The sequence below is a fragment of the Schistocerca cancellata genome, chromosome 5, assembly GCF_023864275.1.
Source record: "Schistocerca cancellata isolate TAMUIC-IGC-003103 chromosome 5, iqSchCanc2.1, whole genome shotgun sequence".
Lineage (NCBI taxonomy): Eukaryota > Metazoa > Arthropoda > Insecta > Orthoptera > Acrididae > Schistocerca > Schistocerca cancellata.
Window position 1 is genome coordinate 293,744,550 of NC_064630.1, and position 14,979 is coordinate 293,759,528.

Below are 14,979 nucleotides of genomic sequence, written 5' to 3' on the forward strand. Positions count from 1 at the left end.
AATTTCACTTTGATTCTACATATATATAGTGCACGACCCATCAAAGACACAGAGACCGTCCCCTGTACACTTTTTTTTTCGAGCTGTCTGTCTTCTGGCTTGTTTGATATGGCCCAATGCGAAGTCCTCTCCTGTGCCAAATTCTTCATTCCAGAGTAGCACTTGCAAGCTACGTCCTCATTTATTTGTTGGATTTATTCAAATCTCTATCTTCCTCTACAGTTTTTGACCTTGACAGCTCCCTCTAGGATCTTGGAAGTCGTTCCTTGATGTCTTATCAGATATCCCGTCATCCTAGCCCTTCTCATTGTCGCTGTTTTCTACATATGCCTTTCCTCTCCGACTCTGCGCAGAATCTCCTCATTCCTTACCATATGAGGCCACTTAATTTTCAACTATTGTCTGTAGCACCACAACTAAAATGATTCGATTCTCTTCTGTTCCTGTTTTTCCACAATCCTTGTTCCACTACCATACAATGTTGTGTTCGAAACGCACATTGTGAGAAATTTTCTCCACAGATTAAGGCCTGTGATTGATACTAGTAGACTTCTCTTGGCCAGGAAAGCCCTTTTTGACAACAATAGTCGACTTTCGATGTCCTCCTTGCTTCGTCCGTCTTTAGTTATTTTGCTGCATAGGTAACAGAATTCCTTAACTTTATCTACTTGATGAGCATCAATCCTGATGTTAAGTTTCTCCCTGTTGTCATTTCTGATACTTCCCATTACTTTCGTCATTCTTCGATTTACTCTCAATCCATATTCTGTACTCACTAGACTGTTCATACCATCGAGCAGATCATGTAATTCTTCTTCACTTTCACTCAGGATAGCAATGTCATCAGCGAATCGTATCATTGATATCCTTTCACCTTGAATTTTATTTCCACTTTCGAAGCTTTCTTTTATTTCCATTAATGCTTCTTTGGTGTACATATTGAACAGTAGGGGGGGGGGGGGGGGGGGGGAAGACTACATCCTTTTCTTACACCTTTTTTAACCCGAGCACTTGGTTCTCGGTCGCCCATTCTTGTTATTCCCTCTTGGCTCTTACACGTATTGTATATTACCAGTCTATCCCTACAGCTTACCCCTATTTTTCTCAGAATTCGAAGATCTTGCACTCCTTTGTCTAACGCATTTTCGAGGTCGACATATCCTATGAACGTGTCTTGATTTTTCTTTAGTCTTACTTCCGTTATCAACCGCAACGTCAGAATTGCCGTTCTGGTGCCTTGACCTCTCCTAAAGAAAACTAATCGTCATGTTACACATCCTCAGTTTTCATTTCCATTCTTCTGTATATTATTCTTGTAAGCAACTTCGATGCATGATCTGTTAAGCTGATTGTGTGACAATTCTCGCAGTTGTCAGATCTTGTAATATTCGGAATTGTGTGAATGATATTTTTCTGAAAGTCAGATGGTATGTCGCCGAACTCATACATTCTACACACCAACTTGAATAGTCGTTTTATTGCCACTTCCCCAAATGATTTTAGAAATTCTGATGGAATGTAAACTATCCCTTCTGCCTTATTTGATCATATGTACTCCAAAGCTCACTTAAATTCTGATTCGACTACTAGATTCCCTTTCTATTCTAAATCGATTCATGTTTCTTCCTCTATCACATCACACAAATCTTCCTCCTGATAGAGGCCTTCAATGTACTCTTTCCACCTATCCGCTCTCTCATCTGCATTTAACAGTGGAATTTCCGTTGCACTATTAATGTTAGTACTCTTGTTTTAATTTCCACAAAGGTTGTTTTGACTTTCTTATGCGCTGAGTCAATCCTTCCAACAACCATTTCTTTTTCCATTTCTTCACATTTTTCATGCAATCATTTCGTCTTAGCTTCCCTTCACTTCGTATTCATTTCTTGCCTCAGCGACTTGTATTTCTATATTTCTGAATTTCCCTGAACATTCCTGTACATCCGTCTTTCATCGATCACCTGAAGTATTTCTTTGGTTACCCATGGTTTCTTGGCAGTTACCTCCTTTGTAACTACATTTTCTTTCTTACTTCTGTGATTAGGCTTTTTAGGGATATCCATTCAGACTGTAAGGCTTACTGAGCTATTATTTATTGCTATATCTACAGCCTTGGAGAATTTCAAGCGCATTTTGTCATTCCTTAGTTCTTCCATGTCCCACTTCTTTTCACATTGATTCTTCCTGACTAATCTCTTAAACTTCAGCCTACTCTTCATCACTATTACGTTGTTGTCTGAATCTATATCTGCTCCTGGGTACGCCTTACAATCAGGTATCTGATTTCGGAGTCTCTTTCTGACCTTGACGTAATCTAACTGAAATCTTCCCGTATCACCCGGCCTTTTCCAAGTATATCTCCTCCTCTTGTGATTCTTGAACAGAGTATTCGCTATTACTAGTTTAAATTTATTACAGAACTCAATTAGTCTTCCTCCTCTGCCAGGCAATTAAATGTTAGTTTCAGAGTATTCACGTAGATGTAGATTCCTTGTCCCAAGCCAATATTCTCCTGTAACCTTTTCTTCTACTCCTTCCTCTACAACTGTATTCCAGTCCCCCCCATGACTATTAGATTTTCATCTCCCTTTAAGTACTATATTACCCTTTCAGTATCTCCATATACTTTCTCCATCTCTTCATCTTCAGCTTGCGGCGTCTTGATTTTCGGATAAGAACAGCCCTATCACTGAACTGTTCACAGTAACACACTCTCTGGCTACCTCCCTATTAATAATCAATCTTACTGCTGTTATACCATTCTCTGCTGCTGTTGATATTACCCTATACTCATCTGACCAGAAATCCTTGTCTTCTTCCCATTTCACTTCACTGACCGCTACTGCATCTAGACGGAGTCTTAGCATTTCCCTTTTCAGATTTTCTAGTTTCCCAATCATGTTCAAGCTTCTGACGTTCCATGCCCCAACTAGTAGGACGCTATCCTTTCAGTGCTTATTCAGTATTTTTCTCATGGTCACCTCCCATTTGGCAGTCCCCTCCCAGAGATTCGAATGGGGGACTATTCCGGAGTCTTTCGACAGTGGAGAGATCATCAAGACACTGCTTGTACAAGCCACATGTCCTGTGGTTACACGTCGTGTGTTTTTAATGCAGTGGTTTCCATTGCCTTCTGCATCCTCATGGCGCTGATCATTGCTGATTCTTCCGCCATTAGGGGTAGTTTCCCACGTTAAAGACGAATGCCCTGAACCTTGGTCCGCTCCCCCATCCTCTTTGACAAGGCTGTTGAAGGAATGAGGGTGACCTCTTATGCAGAAAGTCTTCGGCCGCCAGTGCTGATTATTAATCAAAATTAAAGCGGTGGCGAGTTTCGAATTCGGGACAGAGGATGTTTTGATTACTGTGGAAAGACGCTCCCCCCTCTTTTTTTAAGTGTTCTAACCACTTTTTTTGTGTAAAAAAAGAGTGGAGTGGTCAGTTACGAGCAGGTGGAGACAAGGCGGGCAGAGGTCGGAACCCGAGACCTGGCCGCGATGCCTCCACCGTCCCATCCCTGAATCACTCCTTCAAAGTAGCTTTTTGATTTATTTACTTCTTTAATTTTATTTTATTATTTTTTTACCAGGAACAGGGTAAATGAACAAAATATCTTTATTGGTACAAACTGAAATACAACAGAAATACCATCCTTTCGGCGGAAATAACACGAGACATTACACTCGTAAAAGGCGAGCAATTTTTTTTTCTTATTAACAAGGTGTAGGAAAAAAAAGAATAATAATACTGATGTAAGCTAAGAGGTGTGAAGAAATAGACAGTGGAATGGGGGGAAAACCAGCATGTTCTGGTATAGTGCATAAAAGAAAGGAGGCGCGTGTCCATGCGTCTACTCCACTGTGAGTTACAATATAGAAAGTAGCGCGAAGAGTCTCAAATGTCAGCAGGGTGGGAGGGGGGGGGGGGGGGCGGGAGTGCTTTCGGCGTGCGGCACCATTCAACTGAGCGGGGGTGACGTAAAGATCGCGTGTAGGTAATTGGCGAAGAAGGCGCGGTAGCGCGGTCGGTGCTCGACTTCACTGTTGGCAGTTTGTAAGTACTGCCAGAAATCAAGGCGTGATTTTTCGCCATCATTATACATGTAGGTGATCGTCCATCCCTTGACCCATAAAATGGCATGATTTTTGGTGGCGGGGAAATAAGTATCCTCAGGATGGAGAAAAGTCCATGGGTCAATCGAGTCCGGCGGGACGCGTAGGTAACAGGCAACGAATTGTCGGCCAAGTTTCCAGACGTCACTGGTGGCAGCACAAGTCAGTTGGTGGACATCGTCATCCATGAGGTGCCATTCCGGAGAGAAATCCGCTGAATCCAACAGCGGACTAATGTTTGCTGAGGGCGCTGCATCAGCTCGGAGCGGAAGTTGATGAAACCCTGGTGCAGTGGCTTGCCGCCGCCCGGCTTGGAGATGATGGTGACTGCGACGTGCGTGTCGGATTCAGACGCCGTTGCAGATCAGAGCCCATGTTGTCCCCCCTAGGTAGGCCGCGGGGTCAGGTACTGTGTTGTCGTGCTTTATGTTGACCCTGGCTCGCCGGTAGGGTAGTCCGTCAGACTCGTGCGATGCTGCAGTTTGAGGGCAGTTTCTCCCACGACCGGAGCTGTGTTGGTGGATCCCTGGATTACCCAGCAGCGCTAGTTGCTGTGCTGGCTTCACTACTGGATACCGGACTTCATTATTCATGGTTTAACTTCTCTTCCCATTAAACTGAAGTTAAATTATTACGATTAAATAATATCTAGTTACTTGAATGGAAACTTTTGGGCGAGAGAAGTCCCTGCCCCAATATTTTAACACACCTATCTCCCACACTCCCAAGTATAAATTTAACTTCTGTTTGAATTCTCGCCGGCCGGAGTGGCCGAGTGGTTAAAAGCACTACAGTCTGGAACCGCACGACCGCTACGATCGCAGGTTCGAATCCTGCCTCGGGCATGGATGTGTGTAATGTCCTTAGGTTAGTTAGGTTTAAGTAGTTGTAAGTTCTAGGGGACTTATGACCACAGCAGTTGAGTCCCATAGTGCTCAGAGCCATTTGAACCATTTTTTTTGAATTCTCAAGTCTATGATTAGGCAGTTACAGTTCGTAATCATACTTTGTCTGCCTCTCGATGTCCAAGTCGGCGCCTGGAATAAAATTTCTGTGGCTCTGCCGAAATTCGGCGACTGTCGACTCTGAAAATTCTTAAAATAGTTAGAGGCATAATCATACGCCGTGGGAAAGCCGTATTGAGTGCAATCACGTACTCATTCTGCAGCATGAGCATCGGTGTCCAAGTTGTGTAATCATTTCGGTAGAAGTCCAAAAATTAATCTCTCAAAATAGAGCGTAAATGACCGTGGTTCAGGCTTTGCTGATTTCCCAGGATACAAAGTTCCCTATGAGCTATGACACACCAAATAATGTTCCGAGCTACAGACAAGGGAGAAGTTAAAGTAAACAAATAATTGATCATACCTTTTCCATTCATTACGTTATATTTTTCCATAAATGATGTCCATGTATACATTACAGGATACACCATCCTCTTGTATGAGATGAAATATTATCATAGTTAATCAAATTACATTCCGTATTCAAAATGGCAGTCTCCAGCAATGCCGCTGATTATAGTTCAGCTGCGATTACATTCTCCGGAACTGCTAAACCAGAAGTAAGTAACTTCATAGCACACGTAATGTTACACATTATTTCCACAGAGTTTTTATATCACGAGGCAGAGATAATCTCTCTCTCTCTCACTCACTCTCTCTCTCGCTCTCTCTCGCTCTCTCTCTCTCTCTCTCTCTCTCTCTCTCTCTCTCTCTCGCATTCGTACTGAGTCTTTAATCCATGTACATCACTTGCGCTGTTACGCATAAACATTTGCGCTAGAAGAGAGAAAGTAAGAGGAAAAGGGTGATACTACAACGGCTACAGATCGCTGATCTTCTCGTGAGGCAGCAAGTAAAAGACGAACACTAGAACAATCTCACATTCAAGATGCTACCATACGACAACCAAAGAATCGAGTGCGAACGACATGAACGCCATCGATCCTTCTAATCGTGTGCTCTAACCTAATGGCATGGAGTATTTATGTAATCGAGGAGAGGCCCTGCTCACGATGGCCGAATCGGTTTTGCTTAATTTGCTTAGCGAATTTTTTACATTATTTTTACTGCTCAGTCGAAATCCTGCTAGGTGATGTTGCGTCCTACCTAGTGTCTTCTTCACAATGCCACAAGTGTAACGAAGGCAGTTCCGTCTGAGCCCTCCTAACCATTTTCTAATGAGCTCGCTCGCAGTGGCACAAAAGAGTATCGAGGTTACTGCCTTCCTAACCGAGTTACGGAGTCGAAATGTTTAGGGTTCCACGCTGGTGACTGTTCATACTTCCACGTGACTAAGCAGCGCAGGCTGTTTCCTTACTAATTTATCATGTAACAAATGTTTGGCGCCCGAGACGAATCGCTGTAGTATTTCCTCGTCGCACATGGATGCCGTTGCTGTTACTGACAATAATAGGTGTCATTGCGTTGGAGATGTTCAATGCTTCACAGGAACATTACATGGCGGGTGCGATCATAGTAATAAGATAATTAATTAATAAAAAAACATAAAATCAATTCCAGCTATCGCTCCAGTGCATCGGTCCATTGTAGAACTCGTAAGAACAAACTTTGATATTGCGTTCTGAATGAAATGGGACAGGGACGAGCTGGAATTATATCCAGACACTGTTTTACACACGCTCAACAATGGACAAACGCTTACCAATGTATTTCACAAGCGAATTATCAGTTTATTAACTTTCACTATTGTTGTACATTTTGGTCCTCACAGTAACTAAATTTACGACAGATAGTCCATTCAAGTCCAAATAGCTAAAATACCAAAAATTATTGTACAGTAACTCTTCGTAATACAGACCTTAGCACTGACTTAATTCACAGTTTTTCCTAAATCAAAATAAAGCTGATAACTATTCAGTACATTGCCTCCTCGAATTTGCCGTGCGCTTTCACTTTGTTATGAAACTATTTATAGTTCTGTTCTTCACAGAGTATTTCTAGTCTTGAGGTTCCCGTGTCTTCTGCACTGATATCTTGATAAATTTTGTCTTGAAAATCTTGTTTCTTGTTTCTTCTATCTGTCCTATTGCGACTGCTTCGTTGAATTTTTGGAATCAGATCTGTTCTCGAAAGTTAGTGTATTACTACAACAATATCGACGCAACAGTTTTCTGGGAACTTCTATGTTCGGCCATCTCGACACACTTAAACAGCGTCCTACGTCTCAGTAAAAAACTTCTGCACTTAAAATCTTCTGATCTTCACCACAACAAAAACTGCTTCTGCTTATGTGAAATTACCACTTTTTCTACCAATTAAAGACACGTTCATGGCCATTCGTCATTACGTGTCCGAGTCCCAGCACAGACTAACTGCAGATCAATATTTCGAATTCTATTCTCCACACTTCACCTTCTGCTCATCATAGCTAAGATACATCATCTTCTCACGAAACACAATTAATTTTCCGCTAACAATACGACATGTCCCGCCAATCCACTTTTATGTTAGCGCATCCCGTCGTAGCCTGTCTGCATTAATTCGTTCGTCCCTTTCCTCAAAATTTTTCACGGATACAGTTTTTCGTACCAAGCCAAAGTATGTGCGGTTGACACATAAATTATATACAATTAAATTTACATGAAATAATACAACAAATTCATATGATACATTACATTTCATTCACGTTAAAACGTTAAATAAATAAAAGAGATTAAGAATATGTAAATAAATACAATCTTTATTACGTTAGTGCCTACAAATTAAAACTATGTCACGTTACCTTGTGATAGAAGAAAGAATGCCAGTGCGAGGAGAAATACAGAAGTAAAGCAAGGGTACTGGAATGTAGTCGAATTAAATCAGATGGTGCTGAGGAAATTCGACTAGGAAACATGTCACAAAAGGTAGTCGATATGTATTGTTATTTGGACTACAAAATAAACGATGCTGGCCAAAGTAGAGAGGATATAAAAACATAGACTAGCGACAACAAGAATGGCCGAGCGGTTCTAGGCCCTACAGTCTGGGACCGCGCGACCGCTACGGTCGCAGCTTCGAATCCTGCCTCGGGCATGGATGTGTGTGATGTCCTTAGGTTAGTTACGTTTAACTAAGTTTTAGGGGACTGATGACCTCAGCAGTTAAGTCCCATAGTGCTCAGAGCCATTTGAACCATTTGAACAACAAGAACGACAAACTTGTCCCTATCGAATATAAATTTAAATGTTGTTTCGCAAGTTCGAAATTTTTTGACATCTGAAGATGGCAGACGCCGAAACATAGCGATAAATAATGACATTTTATTTAGCAATCTGCACAGTTTTATTTACAAAACAGCGGTTGAACATATGTAGCAGCGTCACAGACGTGACATTCAGCTGCCGAACTGGTCATAATTTGCTGCCAGAGTGAAGGTGATGGGTGGCGCCCACTACTGCGGAGGTGCCTGCAGCCCGGACCCAGACGCGGCGCGGAGGCCTCGCTTCCGAGATGAACTCGCCGTGCGGCGCGCCAGCTGACAAACAATGCGGGGGGTTCCCCGCCCCACACCCCCGGAAATTGAACAGTTCGTCTCCCATAGGAAATTAAACACCGTGGATGCGTCGGCGCCGGACGCAGCGCCGCGAGCGGACGCCGGCTCAGGCGTCGGGTCGCGCCTGCCTGCCTTCTCATCCCCTTCCGCCGCCTGCCTGCCTGGTTGCCAGCGGACGAGGCCGCCCCGCCCGAGCTGACGCGTTGCGCTGCATCGCCGAGGAAGCGCCGCGCCGCGCCGCTACCAGGAAGGCTTTTCCAATCGCAACCCCGGTAGTCTGAGGACCGGGTGGTCGTACGGCCTGGTGGCATCCGGTGCAGCGAGCACCAACTCACGGAGCCACTCGCGGACTGAAAGAAACACAGGTAGCTCCGGAGGACTCACCACATAACTCTCGATCATTTATACGGACTTTCTCGAAACATTCGTTATTTATTTAATCATATCGAGACTTCGATCTCCACTGGGTAGTAGAATTTTTCTGTCACTCATCGCTTATTTCACCTATGCTAAGGAATTACTAAACAGCCTGAATCACTTGGAACTTACACCGAAAATGTGGAAATGGAAAGTGCTGTGGACGTGCAGTTCTCACAGAATTGACAGTTGCAAAACAACTGTCAATGTTAAAATCCGTACCTAATTGTGGCATTATAGTTGAGCTCCAGACTAGTTATAAATCTGAGTATTGACACTGAACCTTCTTTCGCACGTTAAAACTTTTTTGATATTTGATGATGGCAGATGCCGAAAAGACACAATAAACGAGGATATTTCATTTAACAATCTAGATGTTTTTATTCATAGAATATTCCTGATGATCGTAGACTCGTGCCGGAAATTCTTTTCCTTTATTAATAATTTCTGTAACTGTGCTGCAGTGACATCACTCAGTGCGGTTTCGTGAGGGCAACAGTAGGTCTGGATGGAAAATTTGGTGACAAAACTTTAAGTTAGAGGAACATGACTTCGGGCATCTGCCATACTCCATTGAACAATAATTTACGACCACGTATGTTACCCAATTGTGACTTTATAGTTCACAGACTAAGAACACAACAAAATATCGTTACTTTCTCCCTCATTTACGTAACAGGAATTGATAAGGCCGACAGGTGCCGAAATCAAAGTGGAAACCATCATCAATGTGAGCGTTTAACACCGCCTGACACCGAAGTGGCACGCTCTTTGTTAGTCTGCGGAGGTCACCCTGTGGTATCTACATCTACATACATACTCCGCAATCCACCATACGGTGCGTGGCGGAGGGTACCTCGTACCACAACTAGCACCTTCTCTCCCTATTCCACTCCCAAACAGAACGAGGGAAAAATGACTGCCTATATGCCTCTGTACGAGCCTTAATCTCTCTTATCTTATCTTTATGGTCTCTCCTCGAAATATAAGTTGGCGGCAGTAAAACTGTACTGCAGTCAGCCTCAAATGCTGGTTCTCTAAATTTCCTCAGTAGCGATTCACGAAAAGAACGCCTCCTTTACTCCAGAGACTCCCACCCGAGTTCCCGAGTTCCTGAAGCATTTCCGTAACACTCACGTGATGATCAAACCTACCAGTAACAAATCTAGCAGCGCGCCTCTGAATTGCTTCTATGTCCTCCCTCAATCCGACCTGATAGGGATCTCGAGCAGATCCGTTCCCATTTTCCAGTGAGAATCCTTGAGAGTTCTTGGAAAGTCTGGGGTGGAAAAGTACGACCGCGAACACGTCTGTCAAGCACGTCCCAATCATGCTCACTGGGTATACACTGCTGGACATTCCATTACTTTACGTCCAGCATTCGCAAGACAACCCTAGTGACGCCTGCACTTGGGCCCTGGCTTTATCTTTCATAAGAACGGATTCGTAGCCTCCACCGCATGCAGCAGCCGCCACATGGTCCAACAGGATCTGTTCGGTGTACTGCCTGGCGGTAAGGCGACCATGGGAAACAACAAGATCCGTGCGTCTGTCAACACTGATAACTCCTAACACCATCACAAAATCTTAGCCGAATCTATTTTCTAGACAATATCTGGCGAGCAGCTCTCACCATTAGGTCTCCACACACGAACGCTTGTGTCAGAGGAAATCTGGACTCGCCAGTGCGAAGTTGCTAGTTGTCATGGGAAAAGTAGAATTGAAGGCGTGCTGGGAGATGTCATGTCAAGCGGGGTATTCGAACAGGACGTCTGAGTCGTAAGGCCCTTTGTCGTAACCTGTAACTTACAATCTGATCGGACAAAGCGGCTCCAGTGGCGCTTCCTAGATCGTCTTGCAGTGCTCTGGTGGTAGAAACACAACGCCAGATATCGGTCTTCACATGGGGCTGTAATGCGTCGGCGACCTTGTCCAACTCGCTTTCTGTACTGATCCGTAGCCATATCTGACTGATGGGAGCGCTTCCGTAGGGACCACGTCACCCACATATGAGTGACGCTCTCCTTAATCAAGTTAATAGGATCTGCTGTTGGAATACTCAAAGGAATTTAATGGAATAAGAACTGAAGTATAACTACAGGAATACAACGTAAACATAGAAACATTATACACACAATACTGTAAGTTTTATTAATTTATATTTATGATTACATATTACATTATACTATGTCGCATAGTGTTCACTAAAACACATTAAACACAGTTGAGGTGATTTTGGACAATTGGAACAATGGCTCCTAGTTTTCTTTTTTTTTTCATTTTTCTTTGCTTTTTGGCTTTCGGCAGTTTGCCTCTTCTTCTGGTTACATGTGTCACACATCCTCCATATAGCCTTGCTCTGCTCATTCTTACGAAAATTTAAATGGTGGGACACGTTCGTTGATTCATGTTTGTTGCCGTTCTGCGAACAACCATTCGGTAACAGTACCTTCCCGACATGTTCTTATTTCTATATTTGTAATTGTGACCCTCTGATACACGATGTGAGCATTTCTTATACTTGTTCCTAAAAGCAAATGTAGTGATAATTCCCAATATCACTTGATACCCTTCCTTATCGTTATGGCACTATCTGGTCGCTTCCGTCCATGTCAGTTTTTCCGTTATTATATGTCGGTATCGTGAAATATATCTGTTTAAGAGGACGACCGTGATGCGTAGAATCCGAGCTTGACCTCATAATAGGTGCGTGTTTTGTGGATATCCTACAACCATTTTAGCGCCACAATACCGTTATCATCTTCGCTTGCTACCATTTTACCTCTTTAGTGGTTACAACGTTCCAAAACGTGGCATAAATATTTTGTTGTAACGTACGTTCTAACGAAATACGTTTTGAATTTTAGACGCTTGACTGCTAATTCATAGCTCGGGTAAAGGTTGTCGACAAACAAAATTCGTCCTCTGTTTATCACTTTAGCTACAAGTTCAATGCAGACGTTTTCTGCTATCTCAAGTTGCTTTCTTTCGCCGTTATCTCGTTCAGAATATACCACCGTAGGCCTTGTCTGCCCTTCGATGGGACCTAGATTGAAAAAAAAAATGGTTCAAATGGCTCTGAGCACTATGGGACTTAACTTCTGAGGCATCAGTCCCCTAGAACTTAGAACTTCTTAAACCTAACTAACCTAAGGACATCACACACATCCATGCCCGAGGCAGGATACGAACCTGCGACCGTAACGGTCGCGCGGTTCCAGACTGTAGCTCCTAGAACCGCTCGGCCATCCCGGCCGGCCCTAGATTGAAAAGTTTTATATCTACTTATCGTCGGTATGTATTGTCTGAACCTTAGAAGTCCCCTCTAAGGAATCACTGCGTCGTCGTCTAAAATATCTTCGACTGCTAAAAAAACGTTTCGATATTCTCTGTCGATATGTTTAGGAGTGGTAAAACTTCCAAGTCTGCTAGTCAGTCTATCGTTTCGTTATTAGCGAAATGCACGTTTGCTAACAGTAATTCAAAATGATTACGGGACATCCCGCTGCGCTGAAATGGAAATCTGTAATGAGAGCCCGTTGACCAGCATCTAAAGAACGGTGTCTGTACTAGACACATCCAAATCATCAGTCAGATGAAGGTTGTAATTTCCCGAGAGGTGACTGGTTTCTATCTGCGCTATTGAACATGTCAGTTATTTTGAAACGTCCCCTTAGAACAATTTATACACGACTGTGCTTAACCTGACACACAATATTATTTAGCGCAACGCAATCTGACTTTCAAAAATCCCTACAAAAGAATGGCCCTGACTAACATTAAACTATACCTTTCACAAATAACTTACCTCACAAAAATCTTCATTACTCGAACTACTGGAATACAGATAGCGCCACTATTGCCAGCTAAATAAAAGATTCAAACTACAGAAGGCACTAACTACTAATAGGGATAGTTAGCAAATGAAAGATATTAATAGAGAACAAACAATGTATTTATCTTAATAGTCATAATATATATATAGCAGTTCATGACAAATTACAAAACTCCGCCATCTCTCTCCCCACATCCACCACTGCTGGCGGCTCACCTCCAACTGCGCAACGCTACGCGCTGTTCACATCCAGCTGACGCTGCCCAACACTACAATGGCAGACAACAATGCAAACTAGCCACAGACTGCACACAGCACAGCCAGTGATTTTCACACAGAGCGCTACGTGGCGTTACCAATAAGAAAACCTAAACAGCCTACTTACATAGCCCCCATGCTCCCCACAAAAAAGTTTTACAAATTGTTTTGGGCAGTGGCCACTAACGATTTGAAAAATTTTTTCATAATTACAATAACGAAGATATCAAATGCACACACTTATTTATACAATGTTGGTCAAAAGCTAAAATTTTCTCACAGTCCATAAAGACAGTCCAGATTGTTCATCACAGTAAAATTTCAGTTTTTTTTTTCTAAGTCTGAGCAGTAAAAGACAATGCACACGGAAGTAGTGGATTTCCATGCAGTCTTGAAGAAGTAGTGTTGTCCTTCCAACTGAAAGACAGTGCTGACTCTTGAAATGCTGACAGGTAATGGGCCACAACAGAGCAAACCCACAGCAGAGTCATTCGACGTTTTGAAGAAGATTGTTAAGTAGGTCGTCACAGAGGAGACCCACTGTAGTCCTGGTAGAGATTACGGTATTGGTGGGCCACCAGAGGTGCAGACCCACTGCAGTCCTTGTAGAAATAATGGTACTGGTGGGTCATCAAAGATGCAGACCCACTGTAGTCCTTGTAGAGATGGCCAGCAGCCATCTGTAGTGACTGTGCAGGTGCACAATCACCATTGAAGAGTCTTGCAGATAATATAGCAAGTCCATAACCACCACTTGTGCACTCACAAATTTTTTGGAATTGTCCTTAGAACCAGCAATGCTGTTATCCAGTCCCTTGCTGAATTATCAACACACGTGCAAACACTAACAGTCCCTACTTCTCACATATTGTCCATATATTATGACCAACGGAAACGTGTGCAGTGAAATGTAACTTACAAGTTACTAATATGATGAACTGGTGTCAATTACCATTTTATAACATGAGAATACAATTACAAAGGTACAAAATACATCATTAAAGAACATAACAATACAGATAACATGTGTAGTACAGGCTTTACAACAGAATAGAAATAAACATATACGTCAGTGTTACAGGAATTATGACATAAGTAAATACATAAACGATCAGAATAACTTTTGAAACATCAACTTTACACATGAGCATTAAAACAAAACAGAATAAATAATGTCTAAGCATCTTTACAAGGTAAATAACATATTATTAATGCCAATTATATTTGAGGATAACAGTATTCCTCATCATAGTGAATATAGCTTAGTATTAGAAGAAGAAAAAATTCTATGAAACTACACAGAGACAGGAAGAAAACAACTACACAAGGGTACACAAACACATAGTGGGATAACACAAAAGGAAAGGACAGGGTTTGTTTTCAGTGTAACGTTTGGTACTGCAGTCCACCCCAAAACTTCATTCCATATATCTGTCCTCTTATTTCATCCTTTGTTGCCACTAAAAAAAATCTATCTAAGCATGCTTTCTGTATTTATATGTTCACACATTTCTTACCTCATCATTTATTTCCAAGAAAATCCTACCTAAATCTGTTTTCTGTACTTTTTTTCGTATAACTTCTCAATGCATTTCTTCCAATTCATCGCAACTCATTCTCTTATATAGTCTACCCCCTCTTTAGCTAACTTAAATCTACTGAGCTCAGATGCTAAACTAAGGGACGAGGCAATGCAGCAGCACAAAACAATTAACACAAACATCAATGACAAAAAAAATTCAAATTGGCAAAGTAATTGCAATATTACAACTAATATAAGGCACTGTGCAGCAAACAAGAAAACTAAATCCGTAGTAAAACTGGCTTAACAGCGTAATACAAAGTCAAATTCTGTAA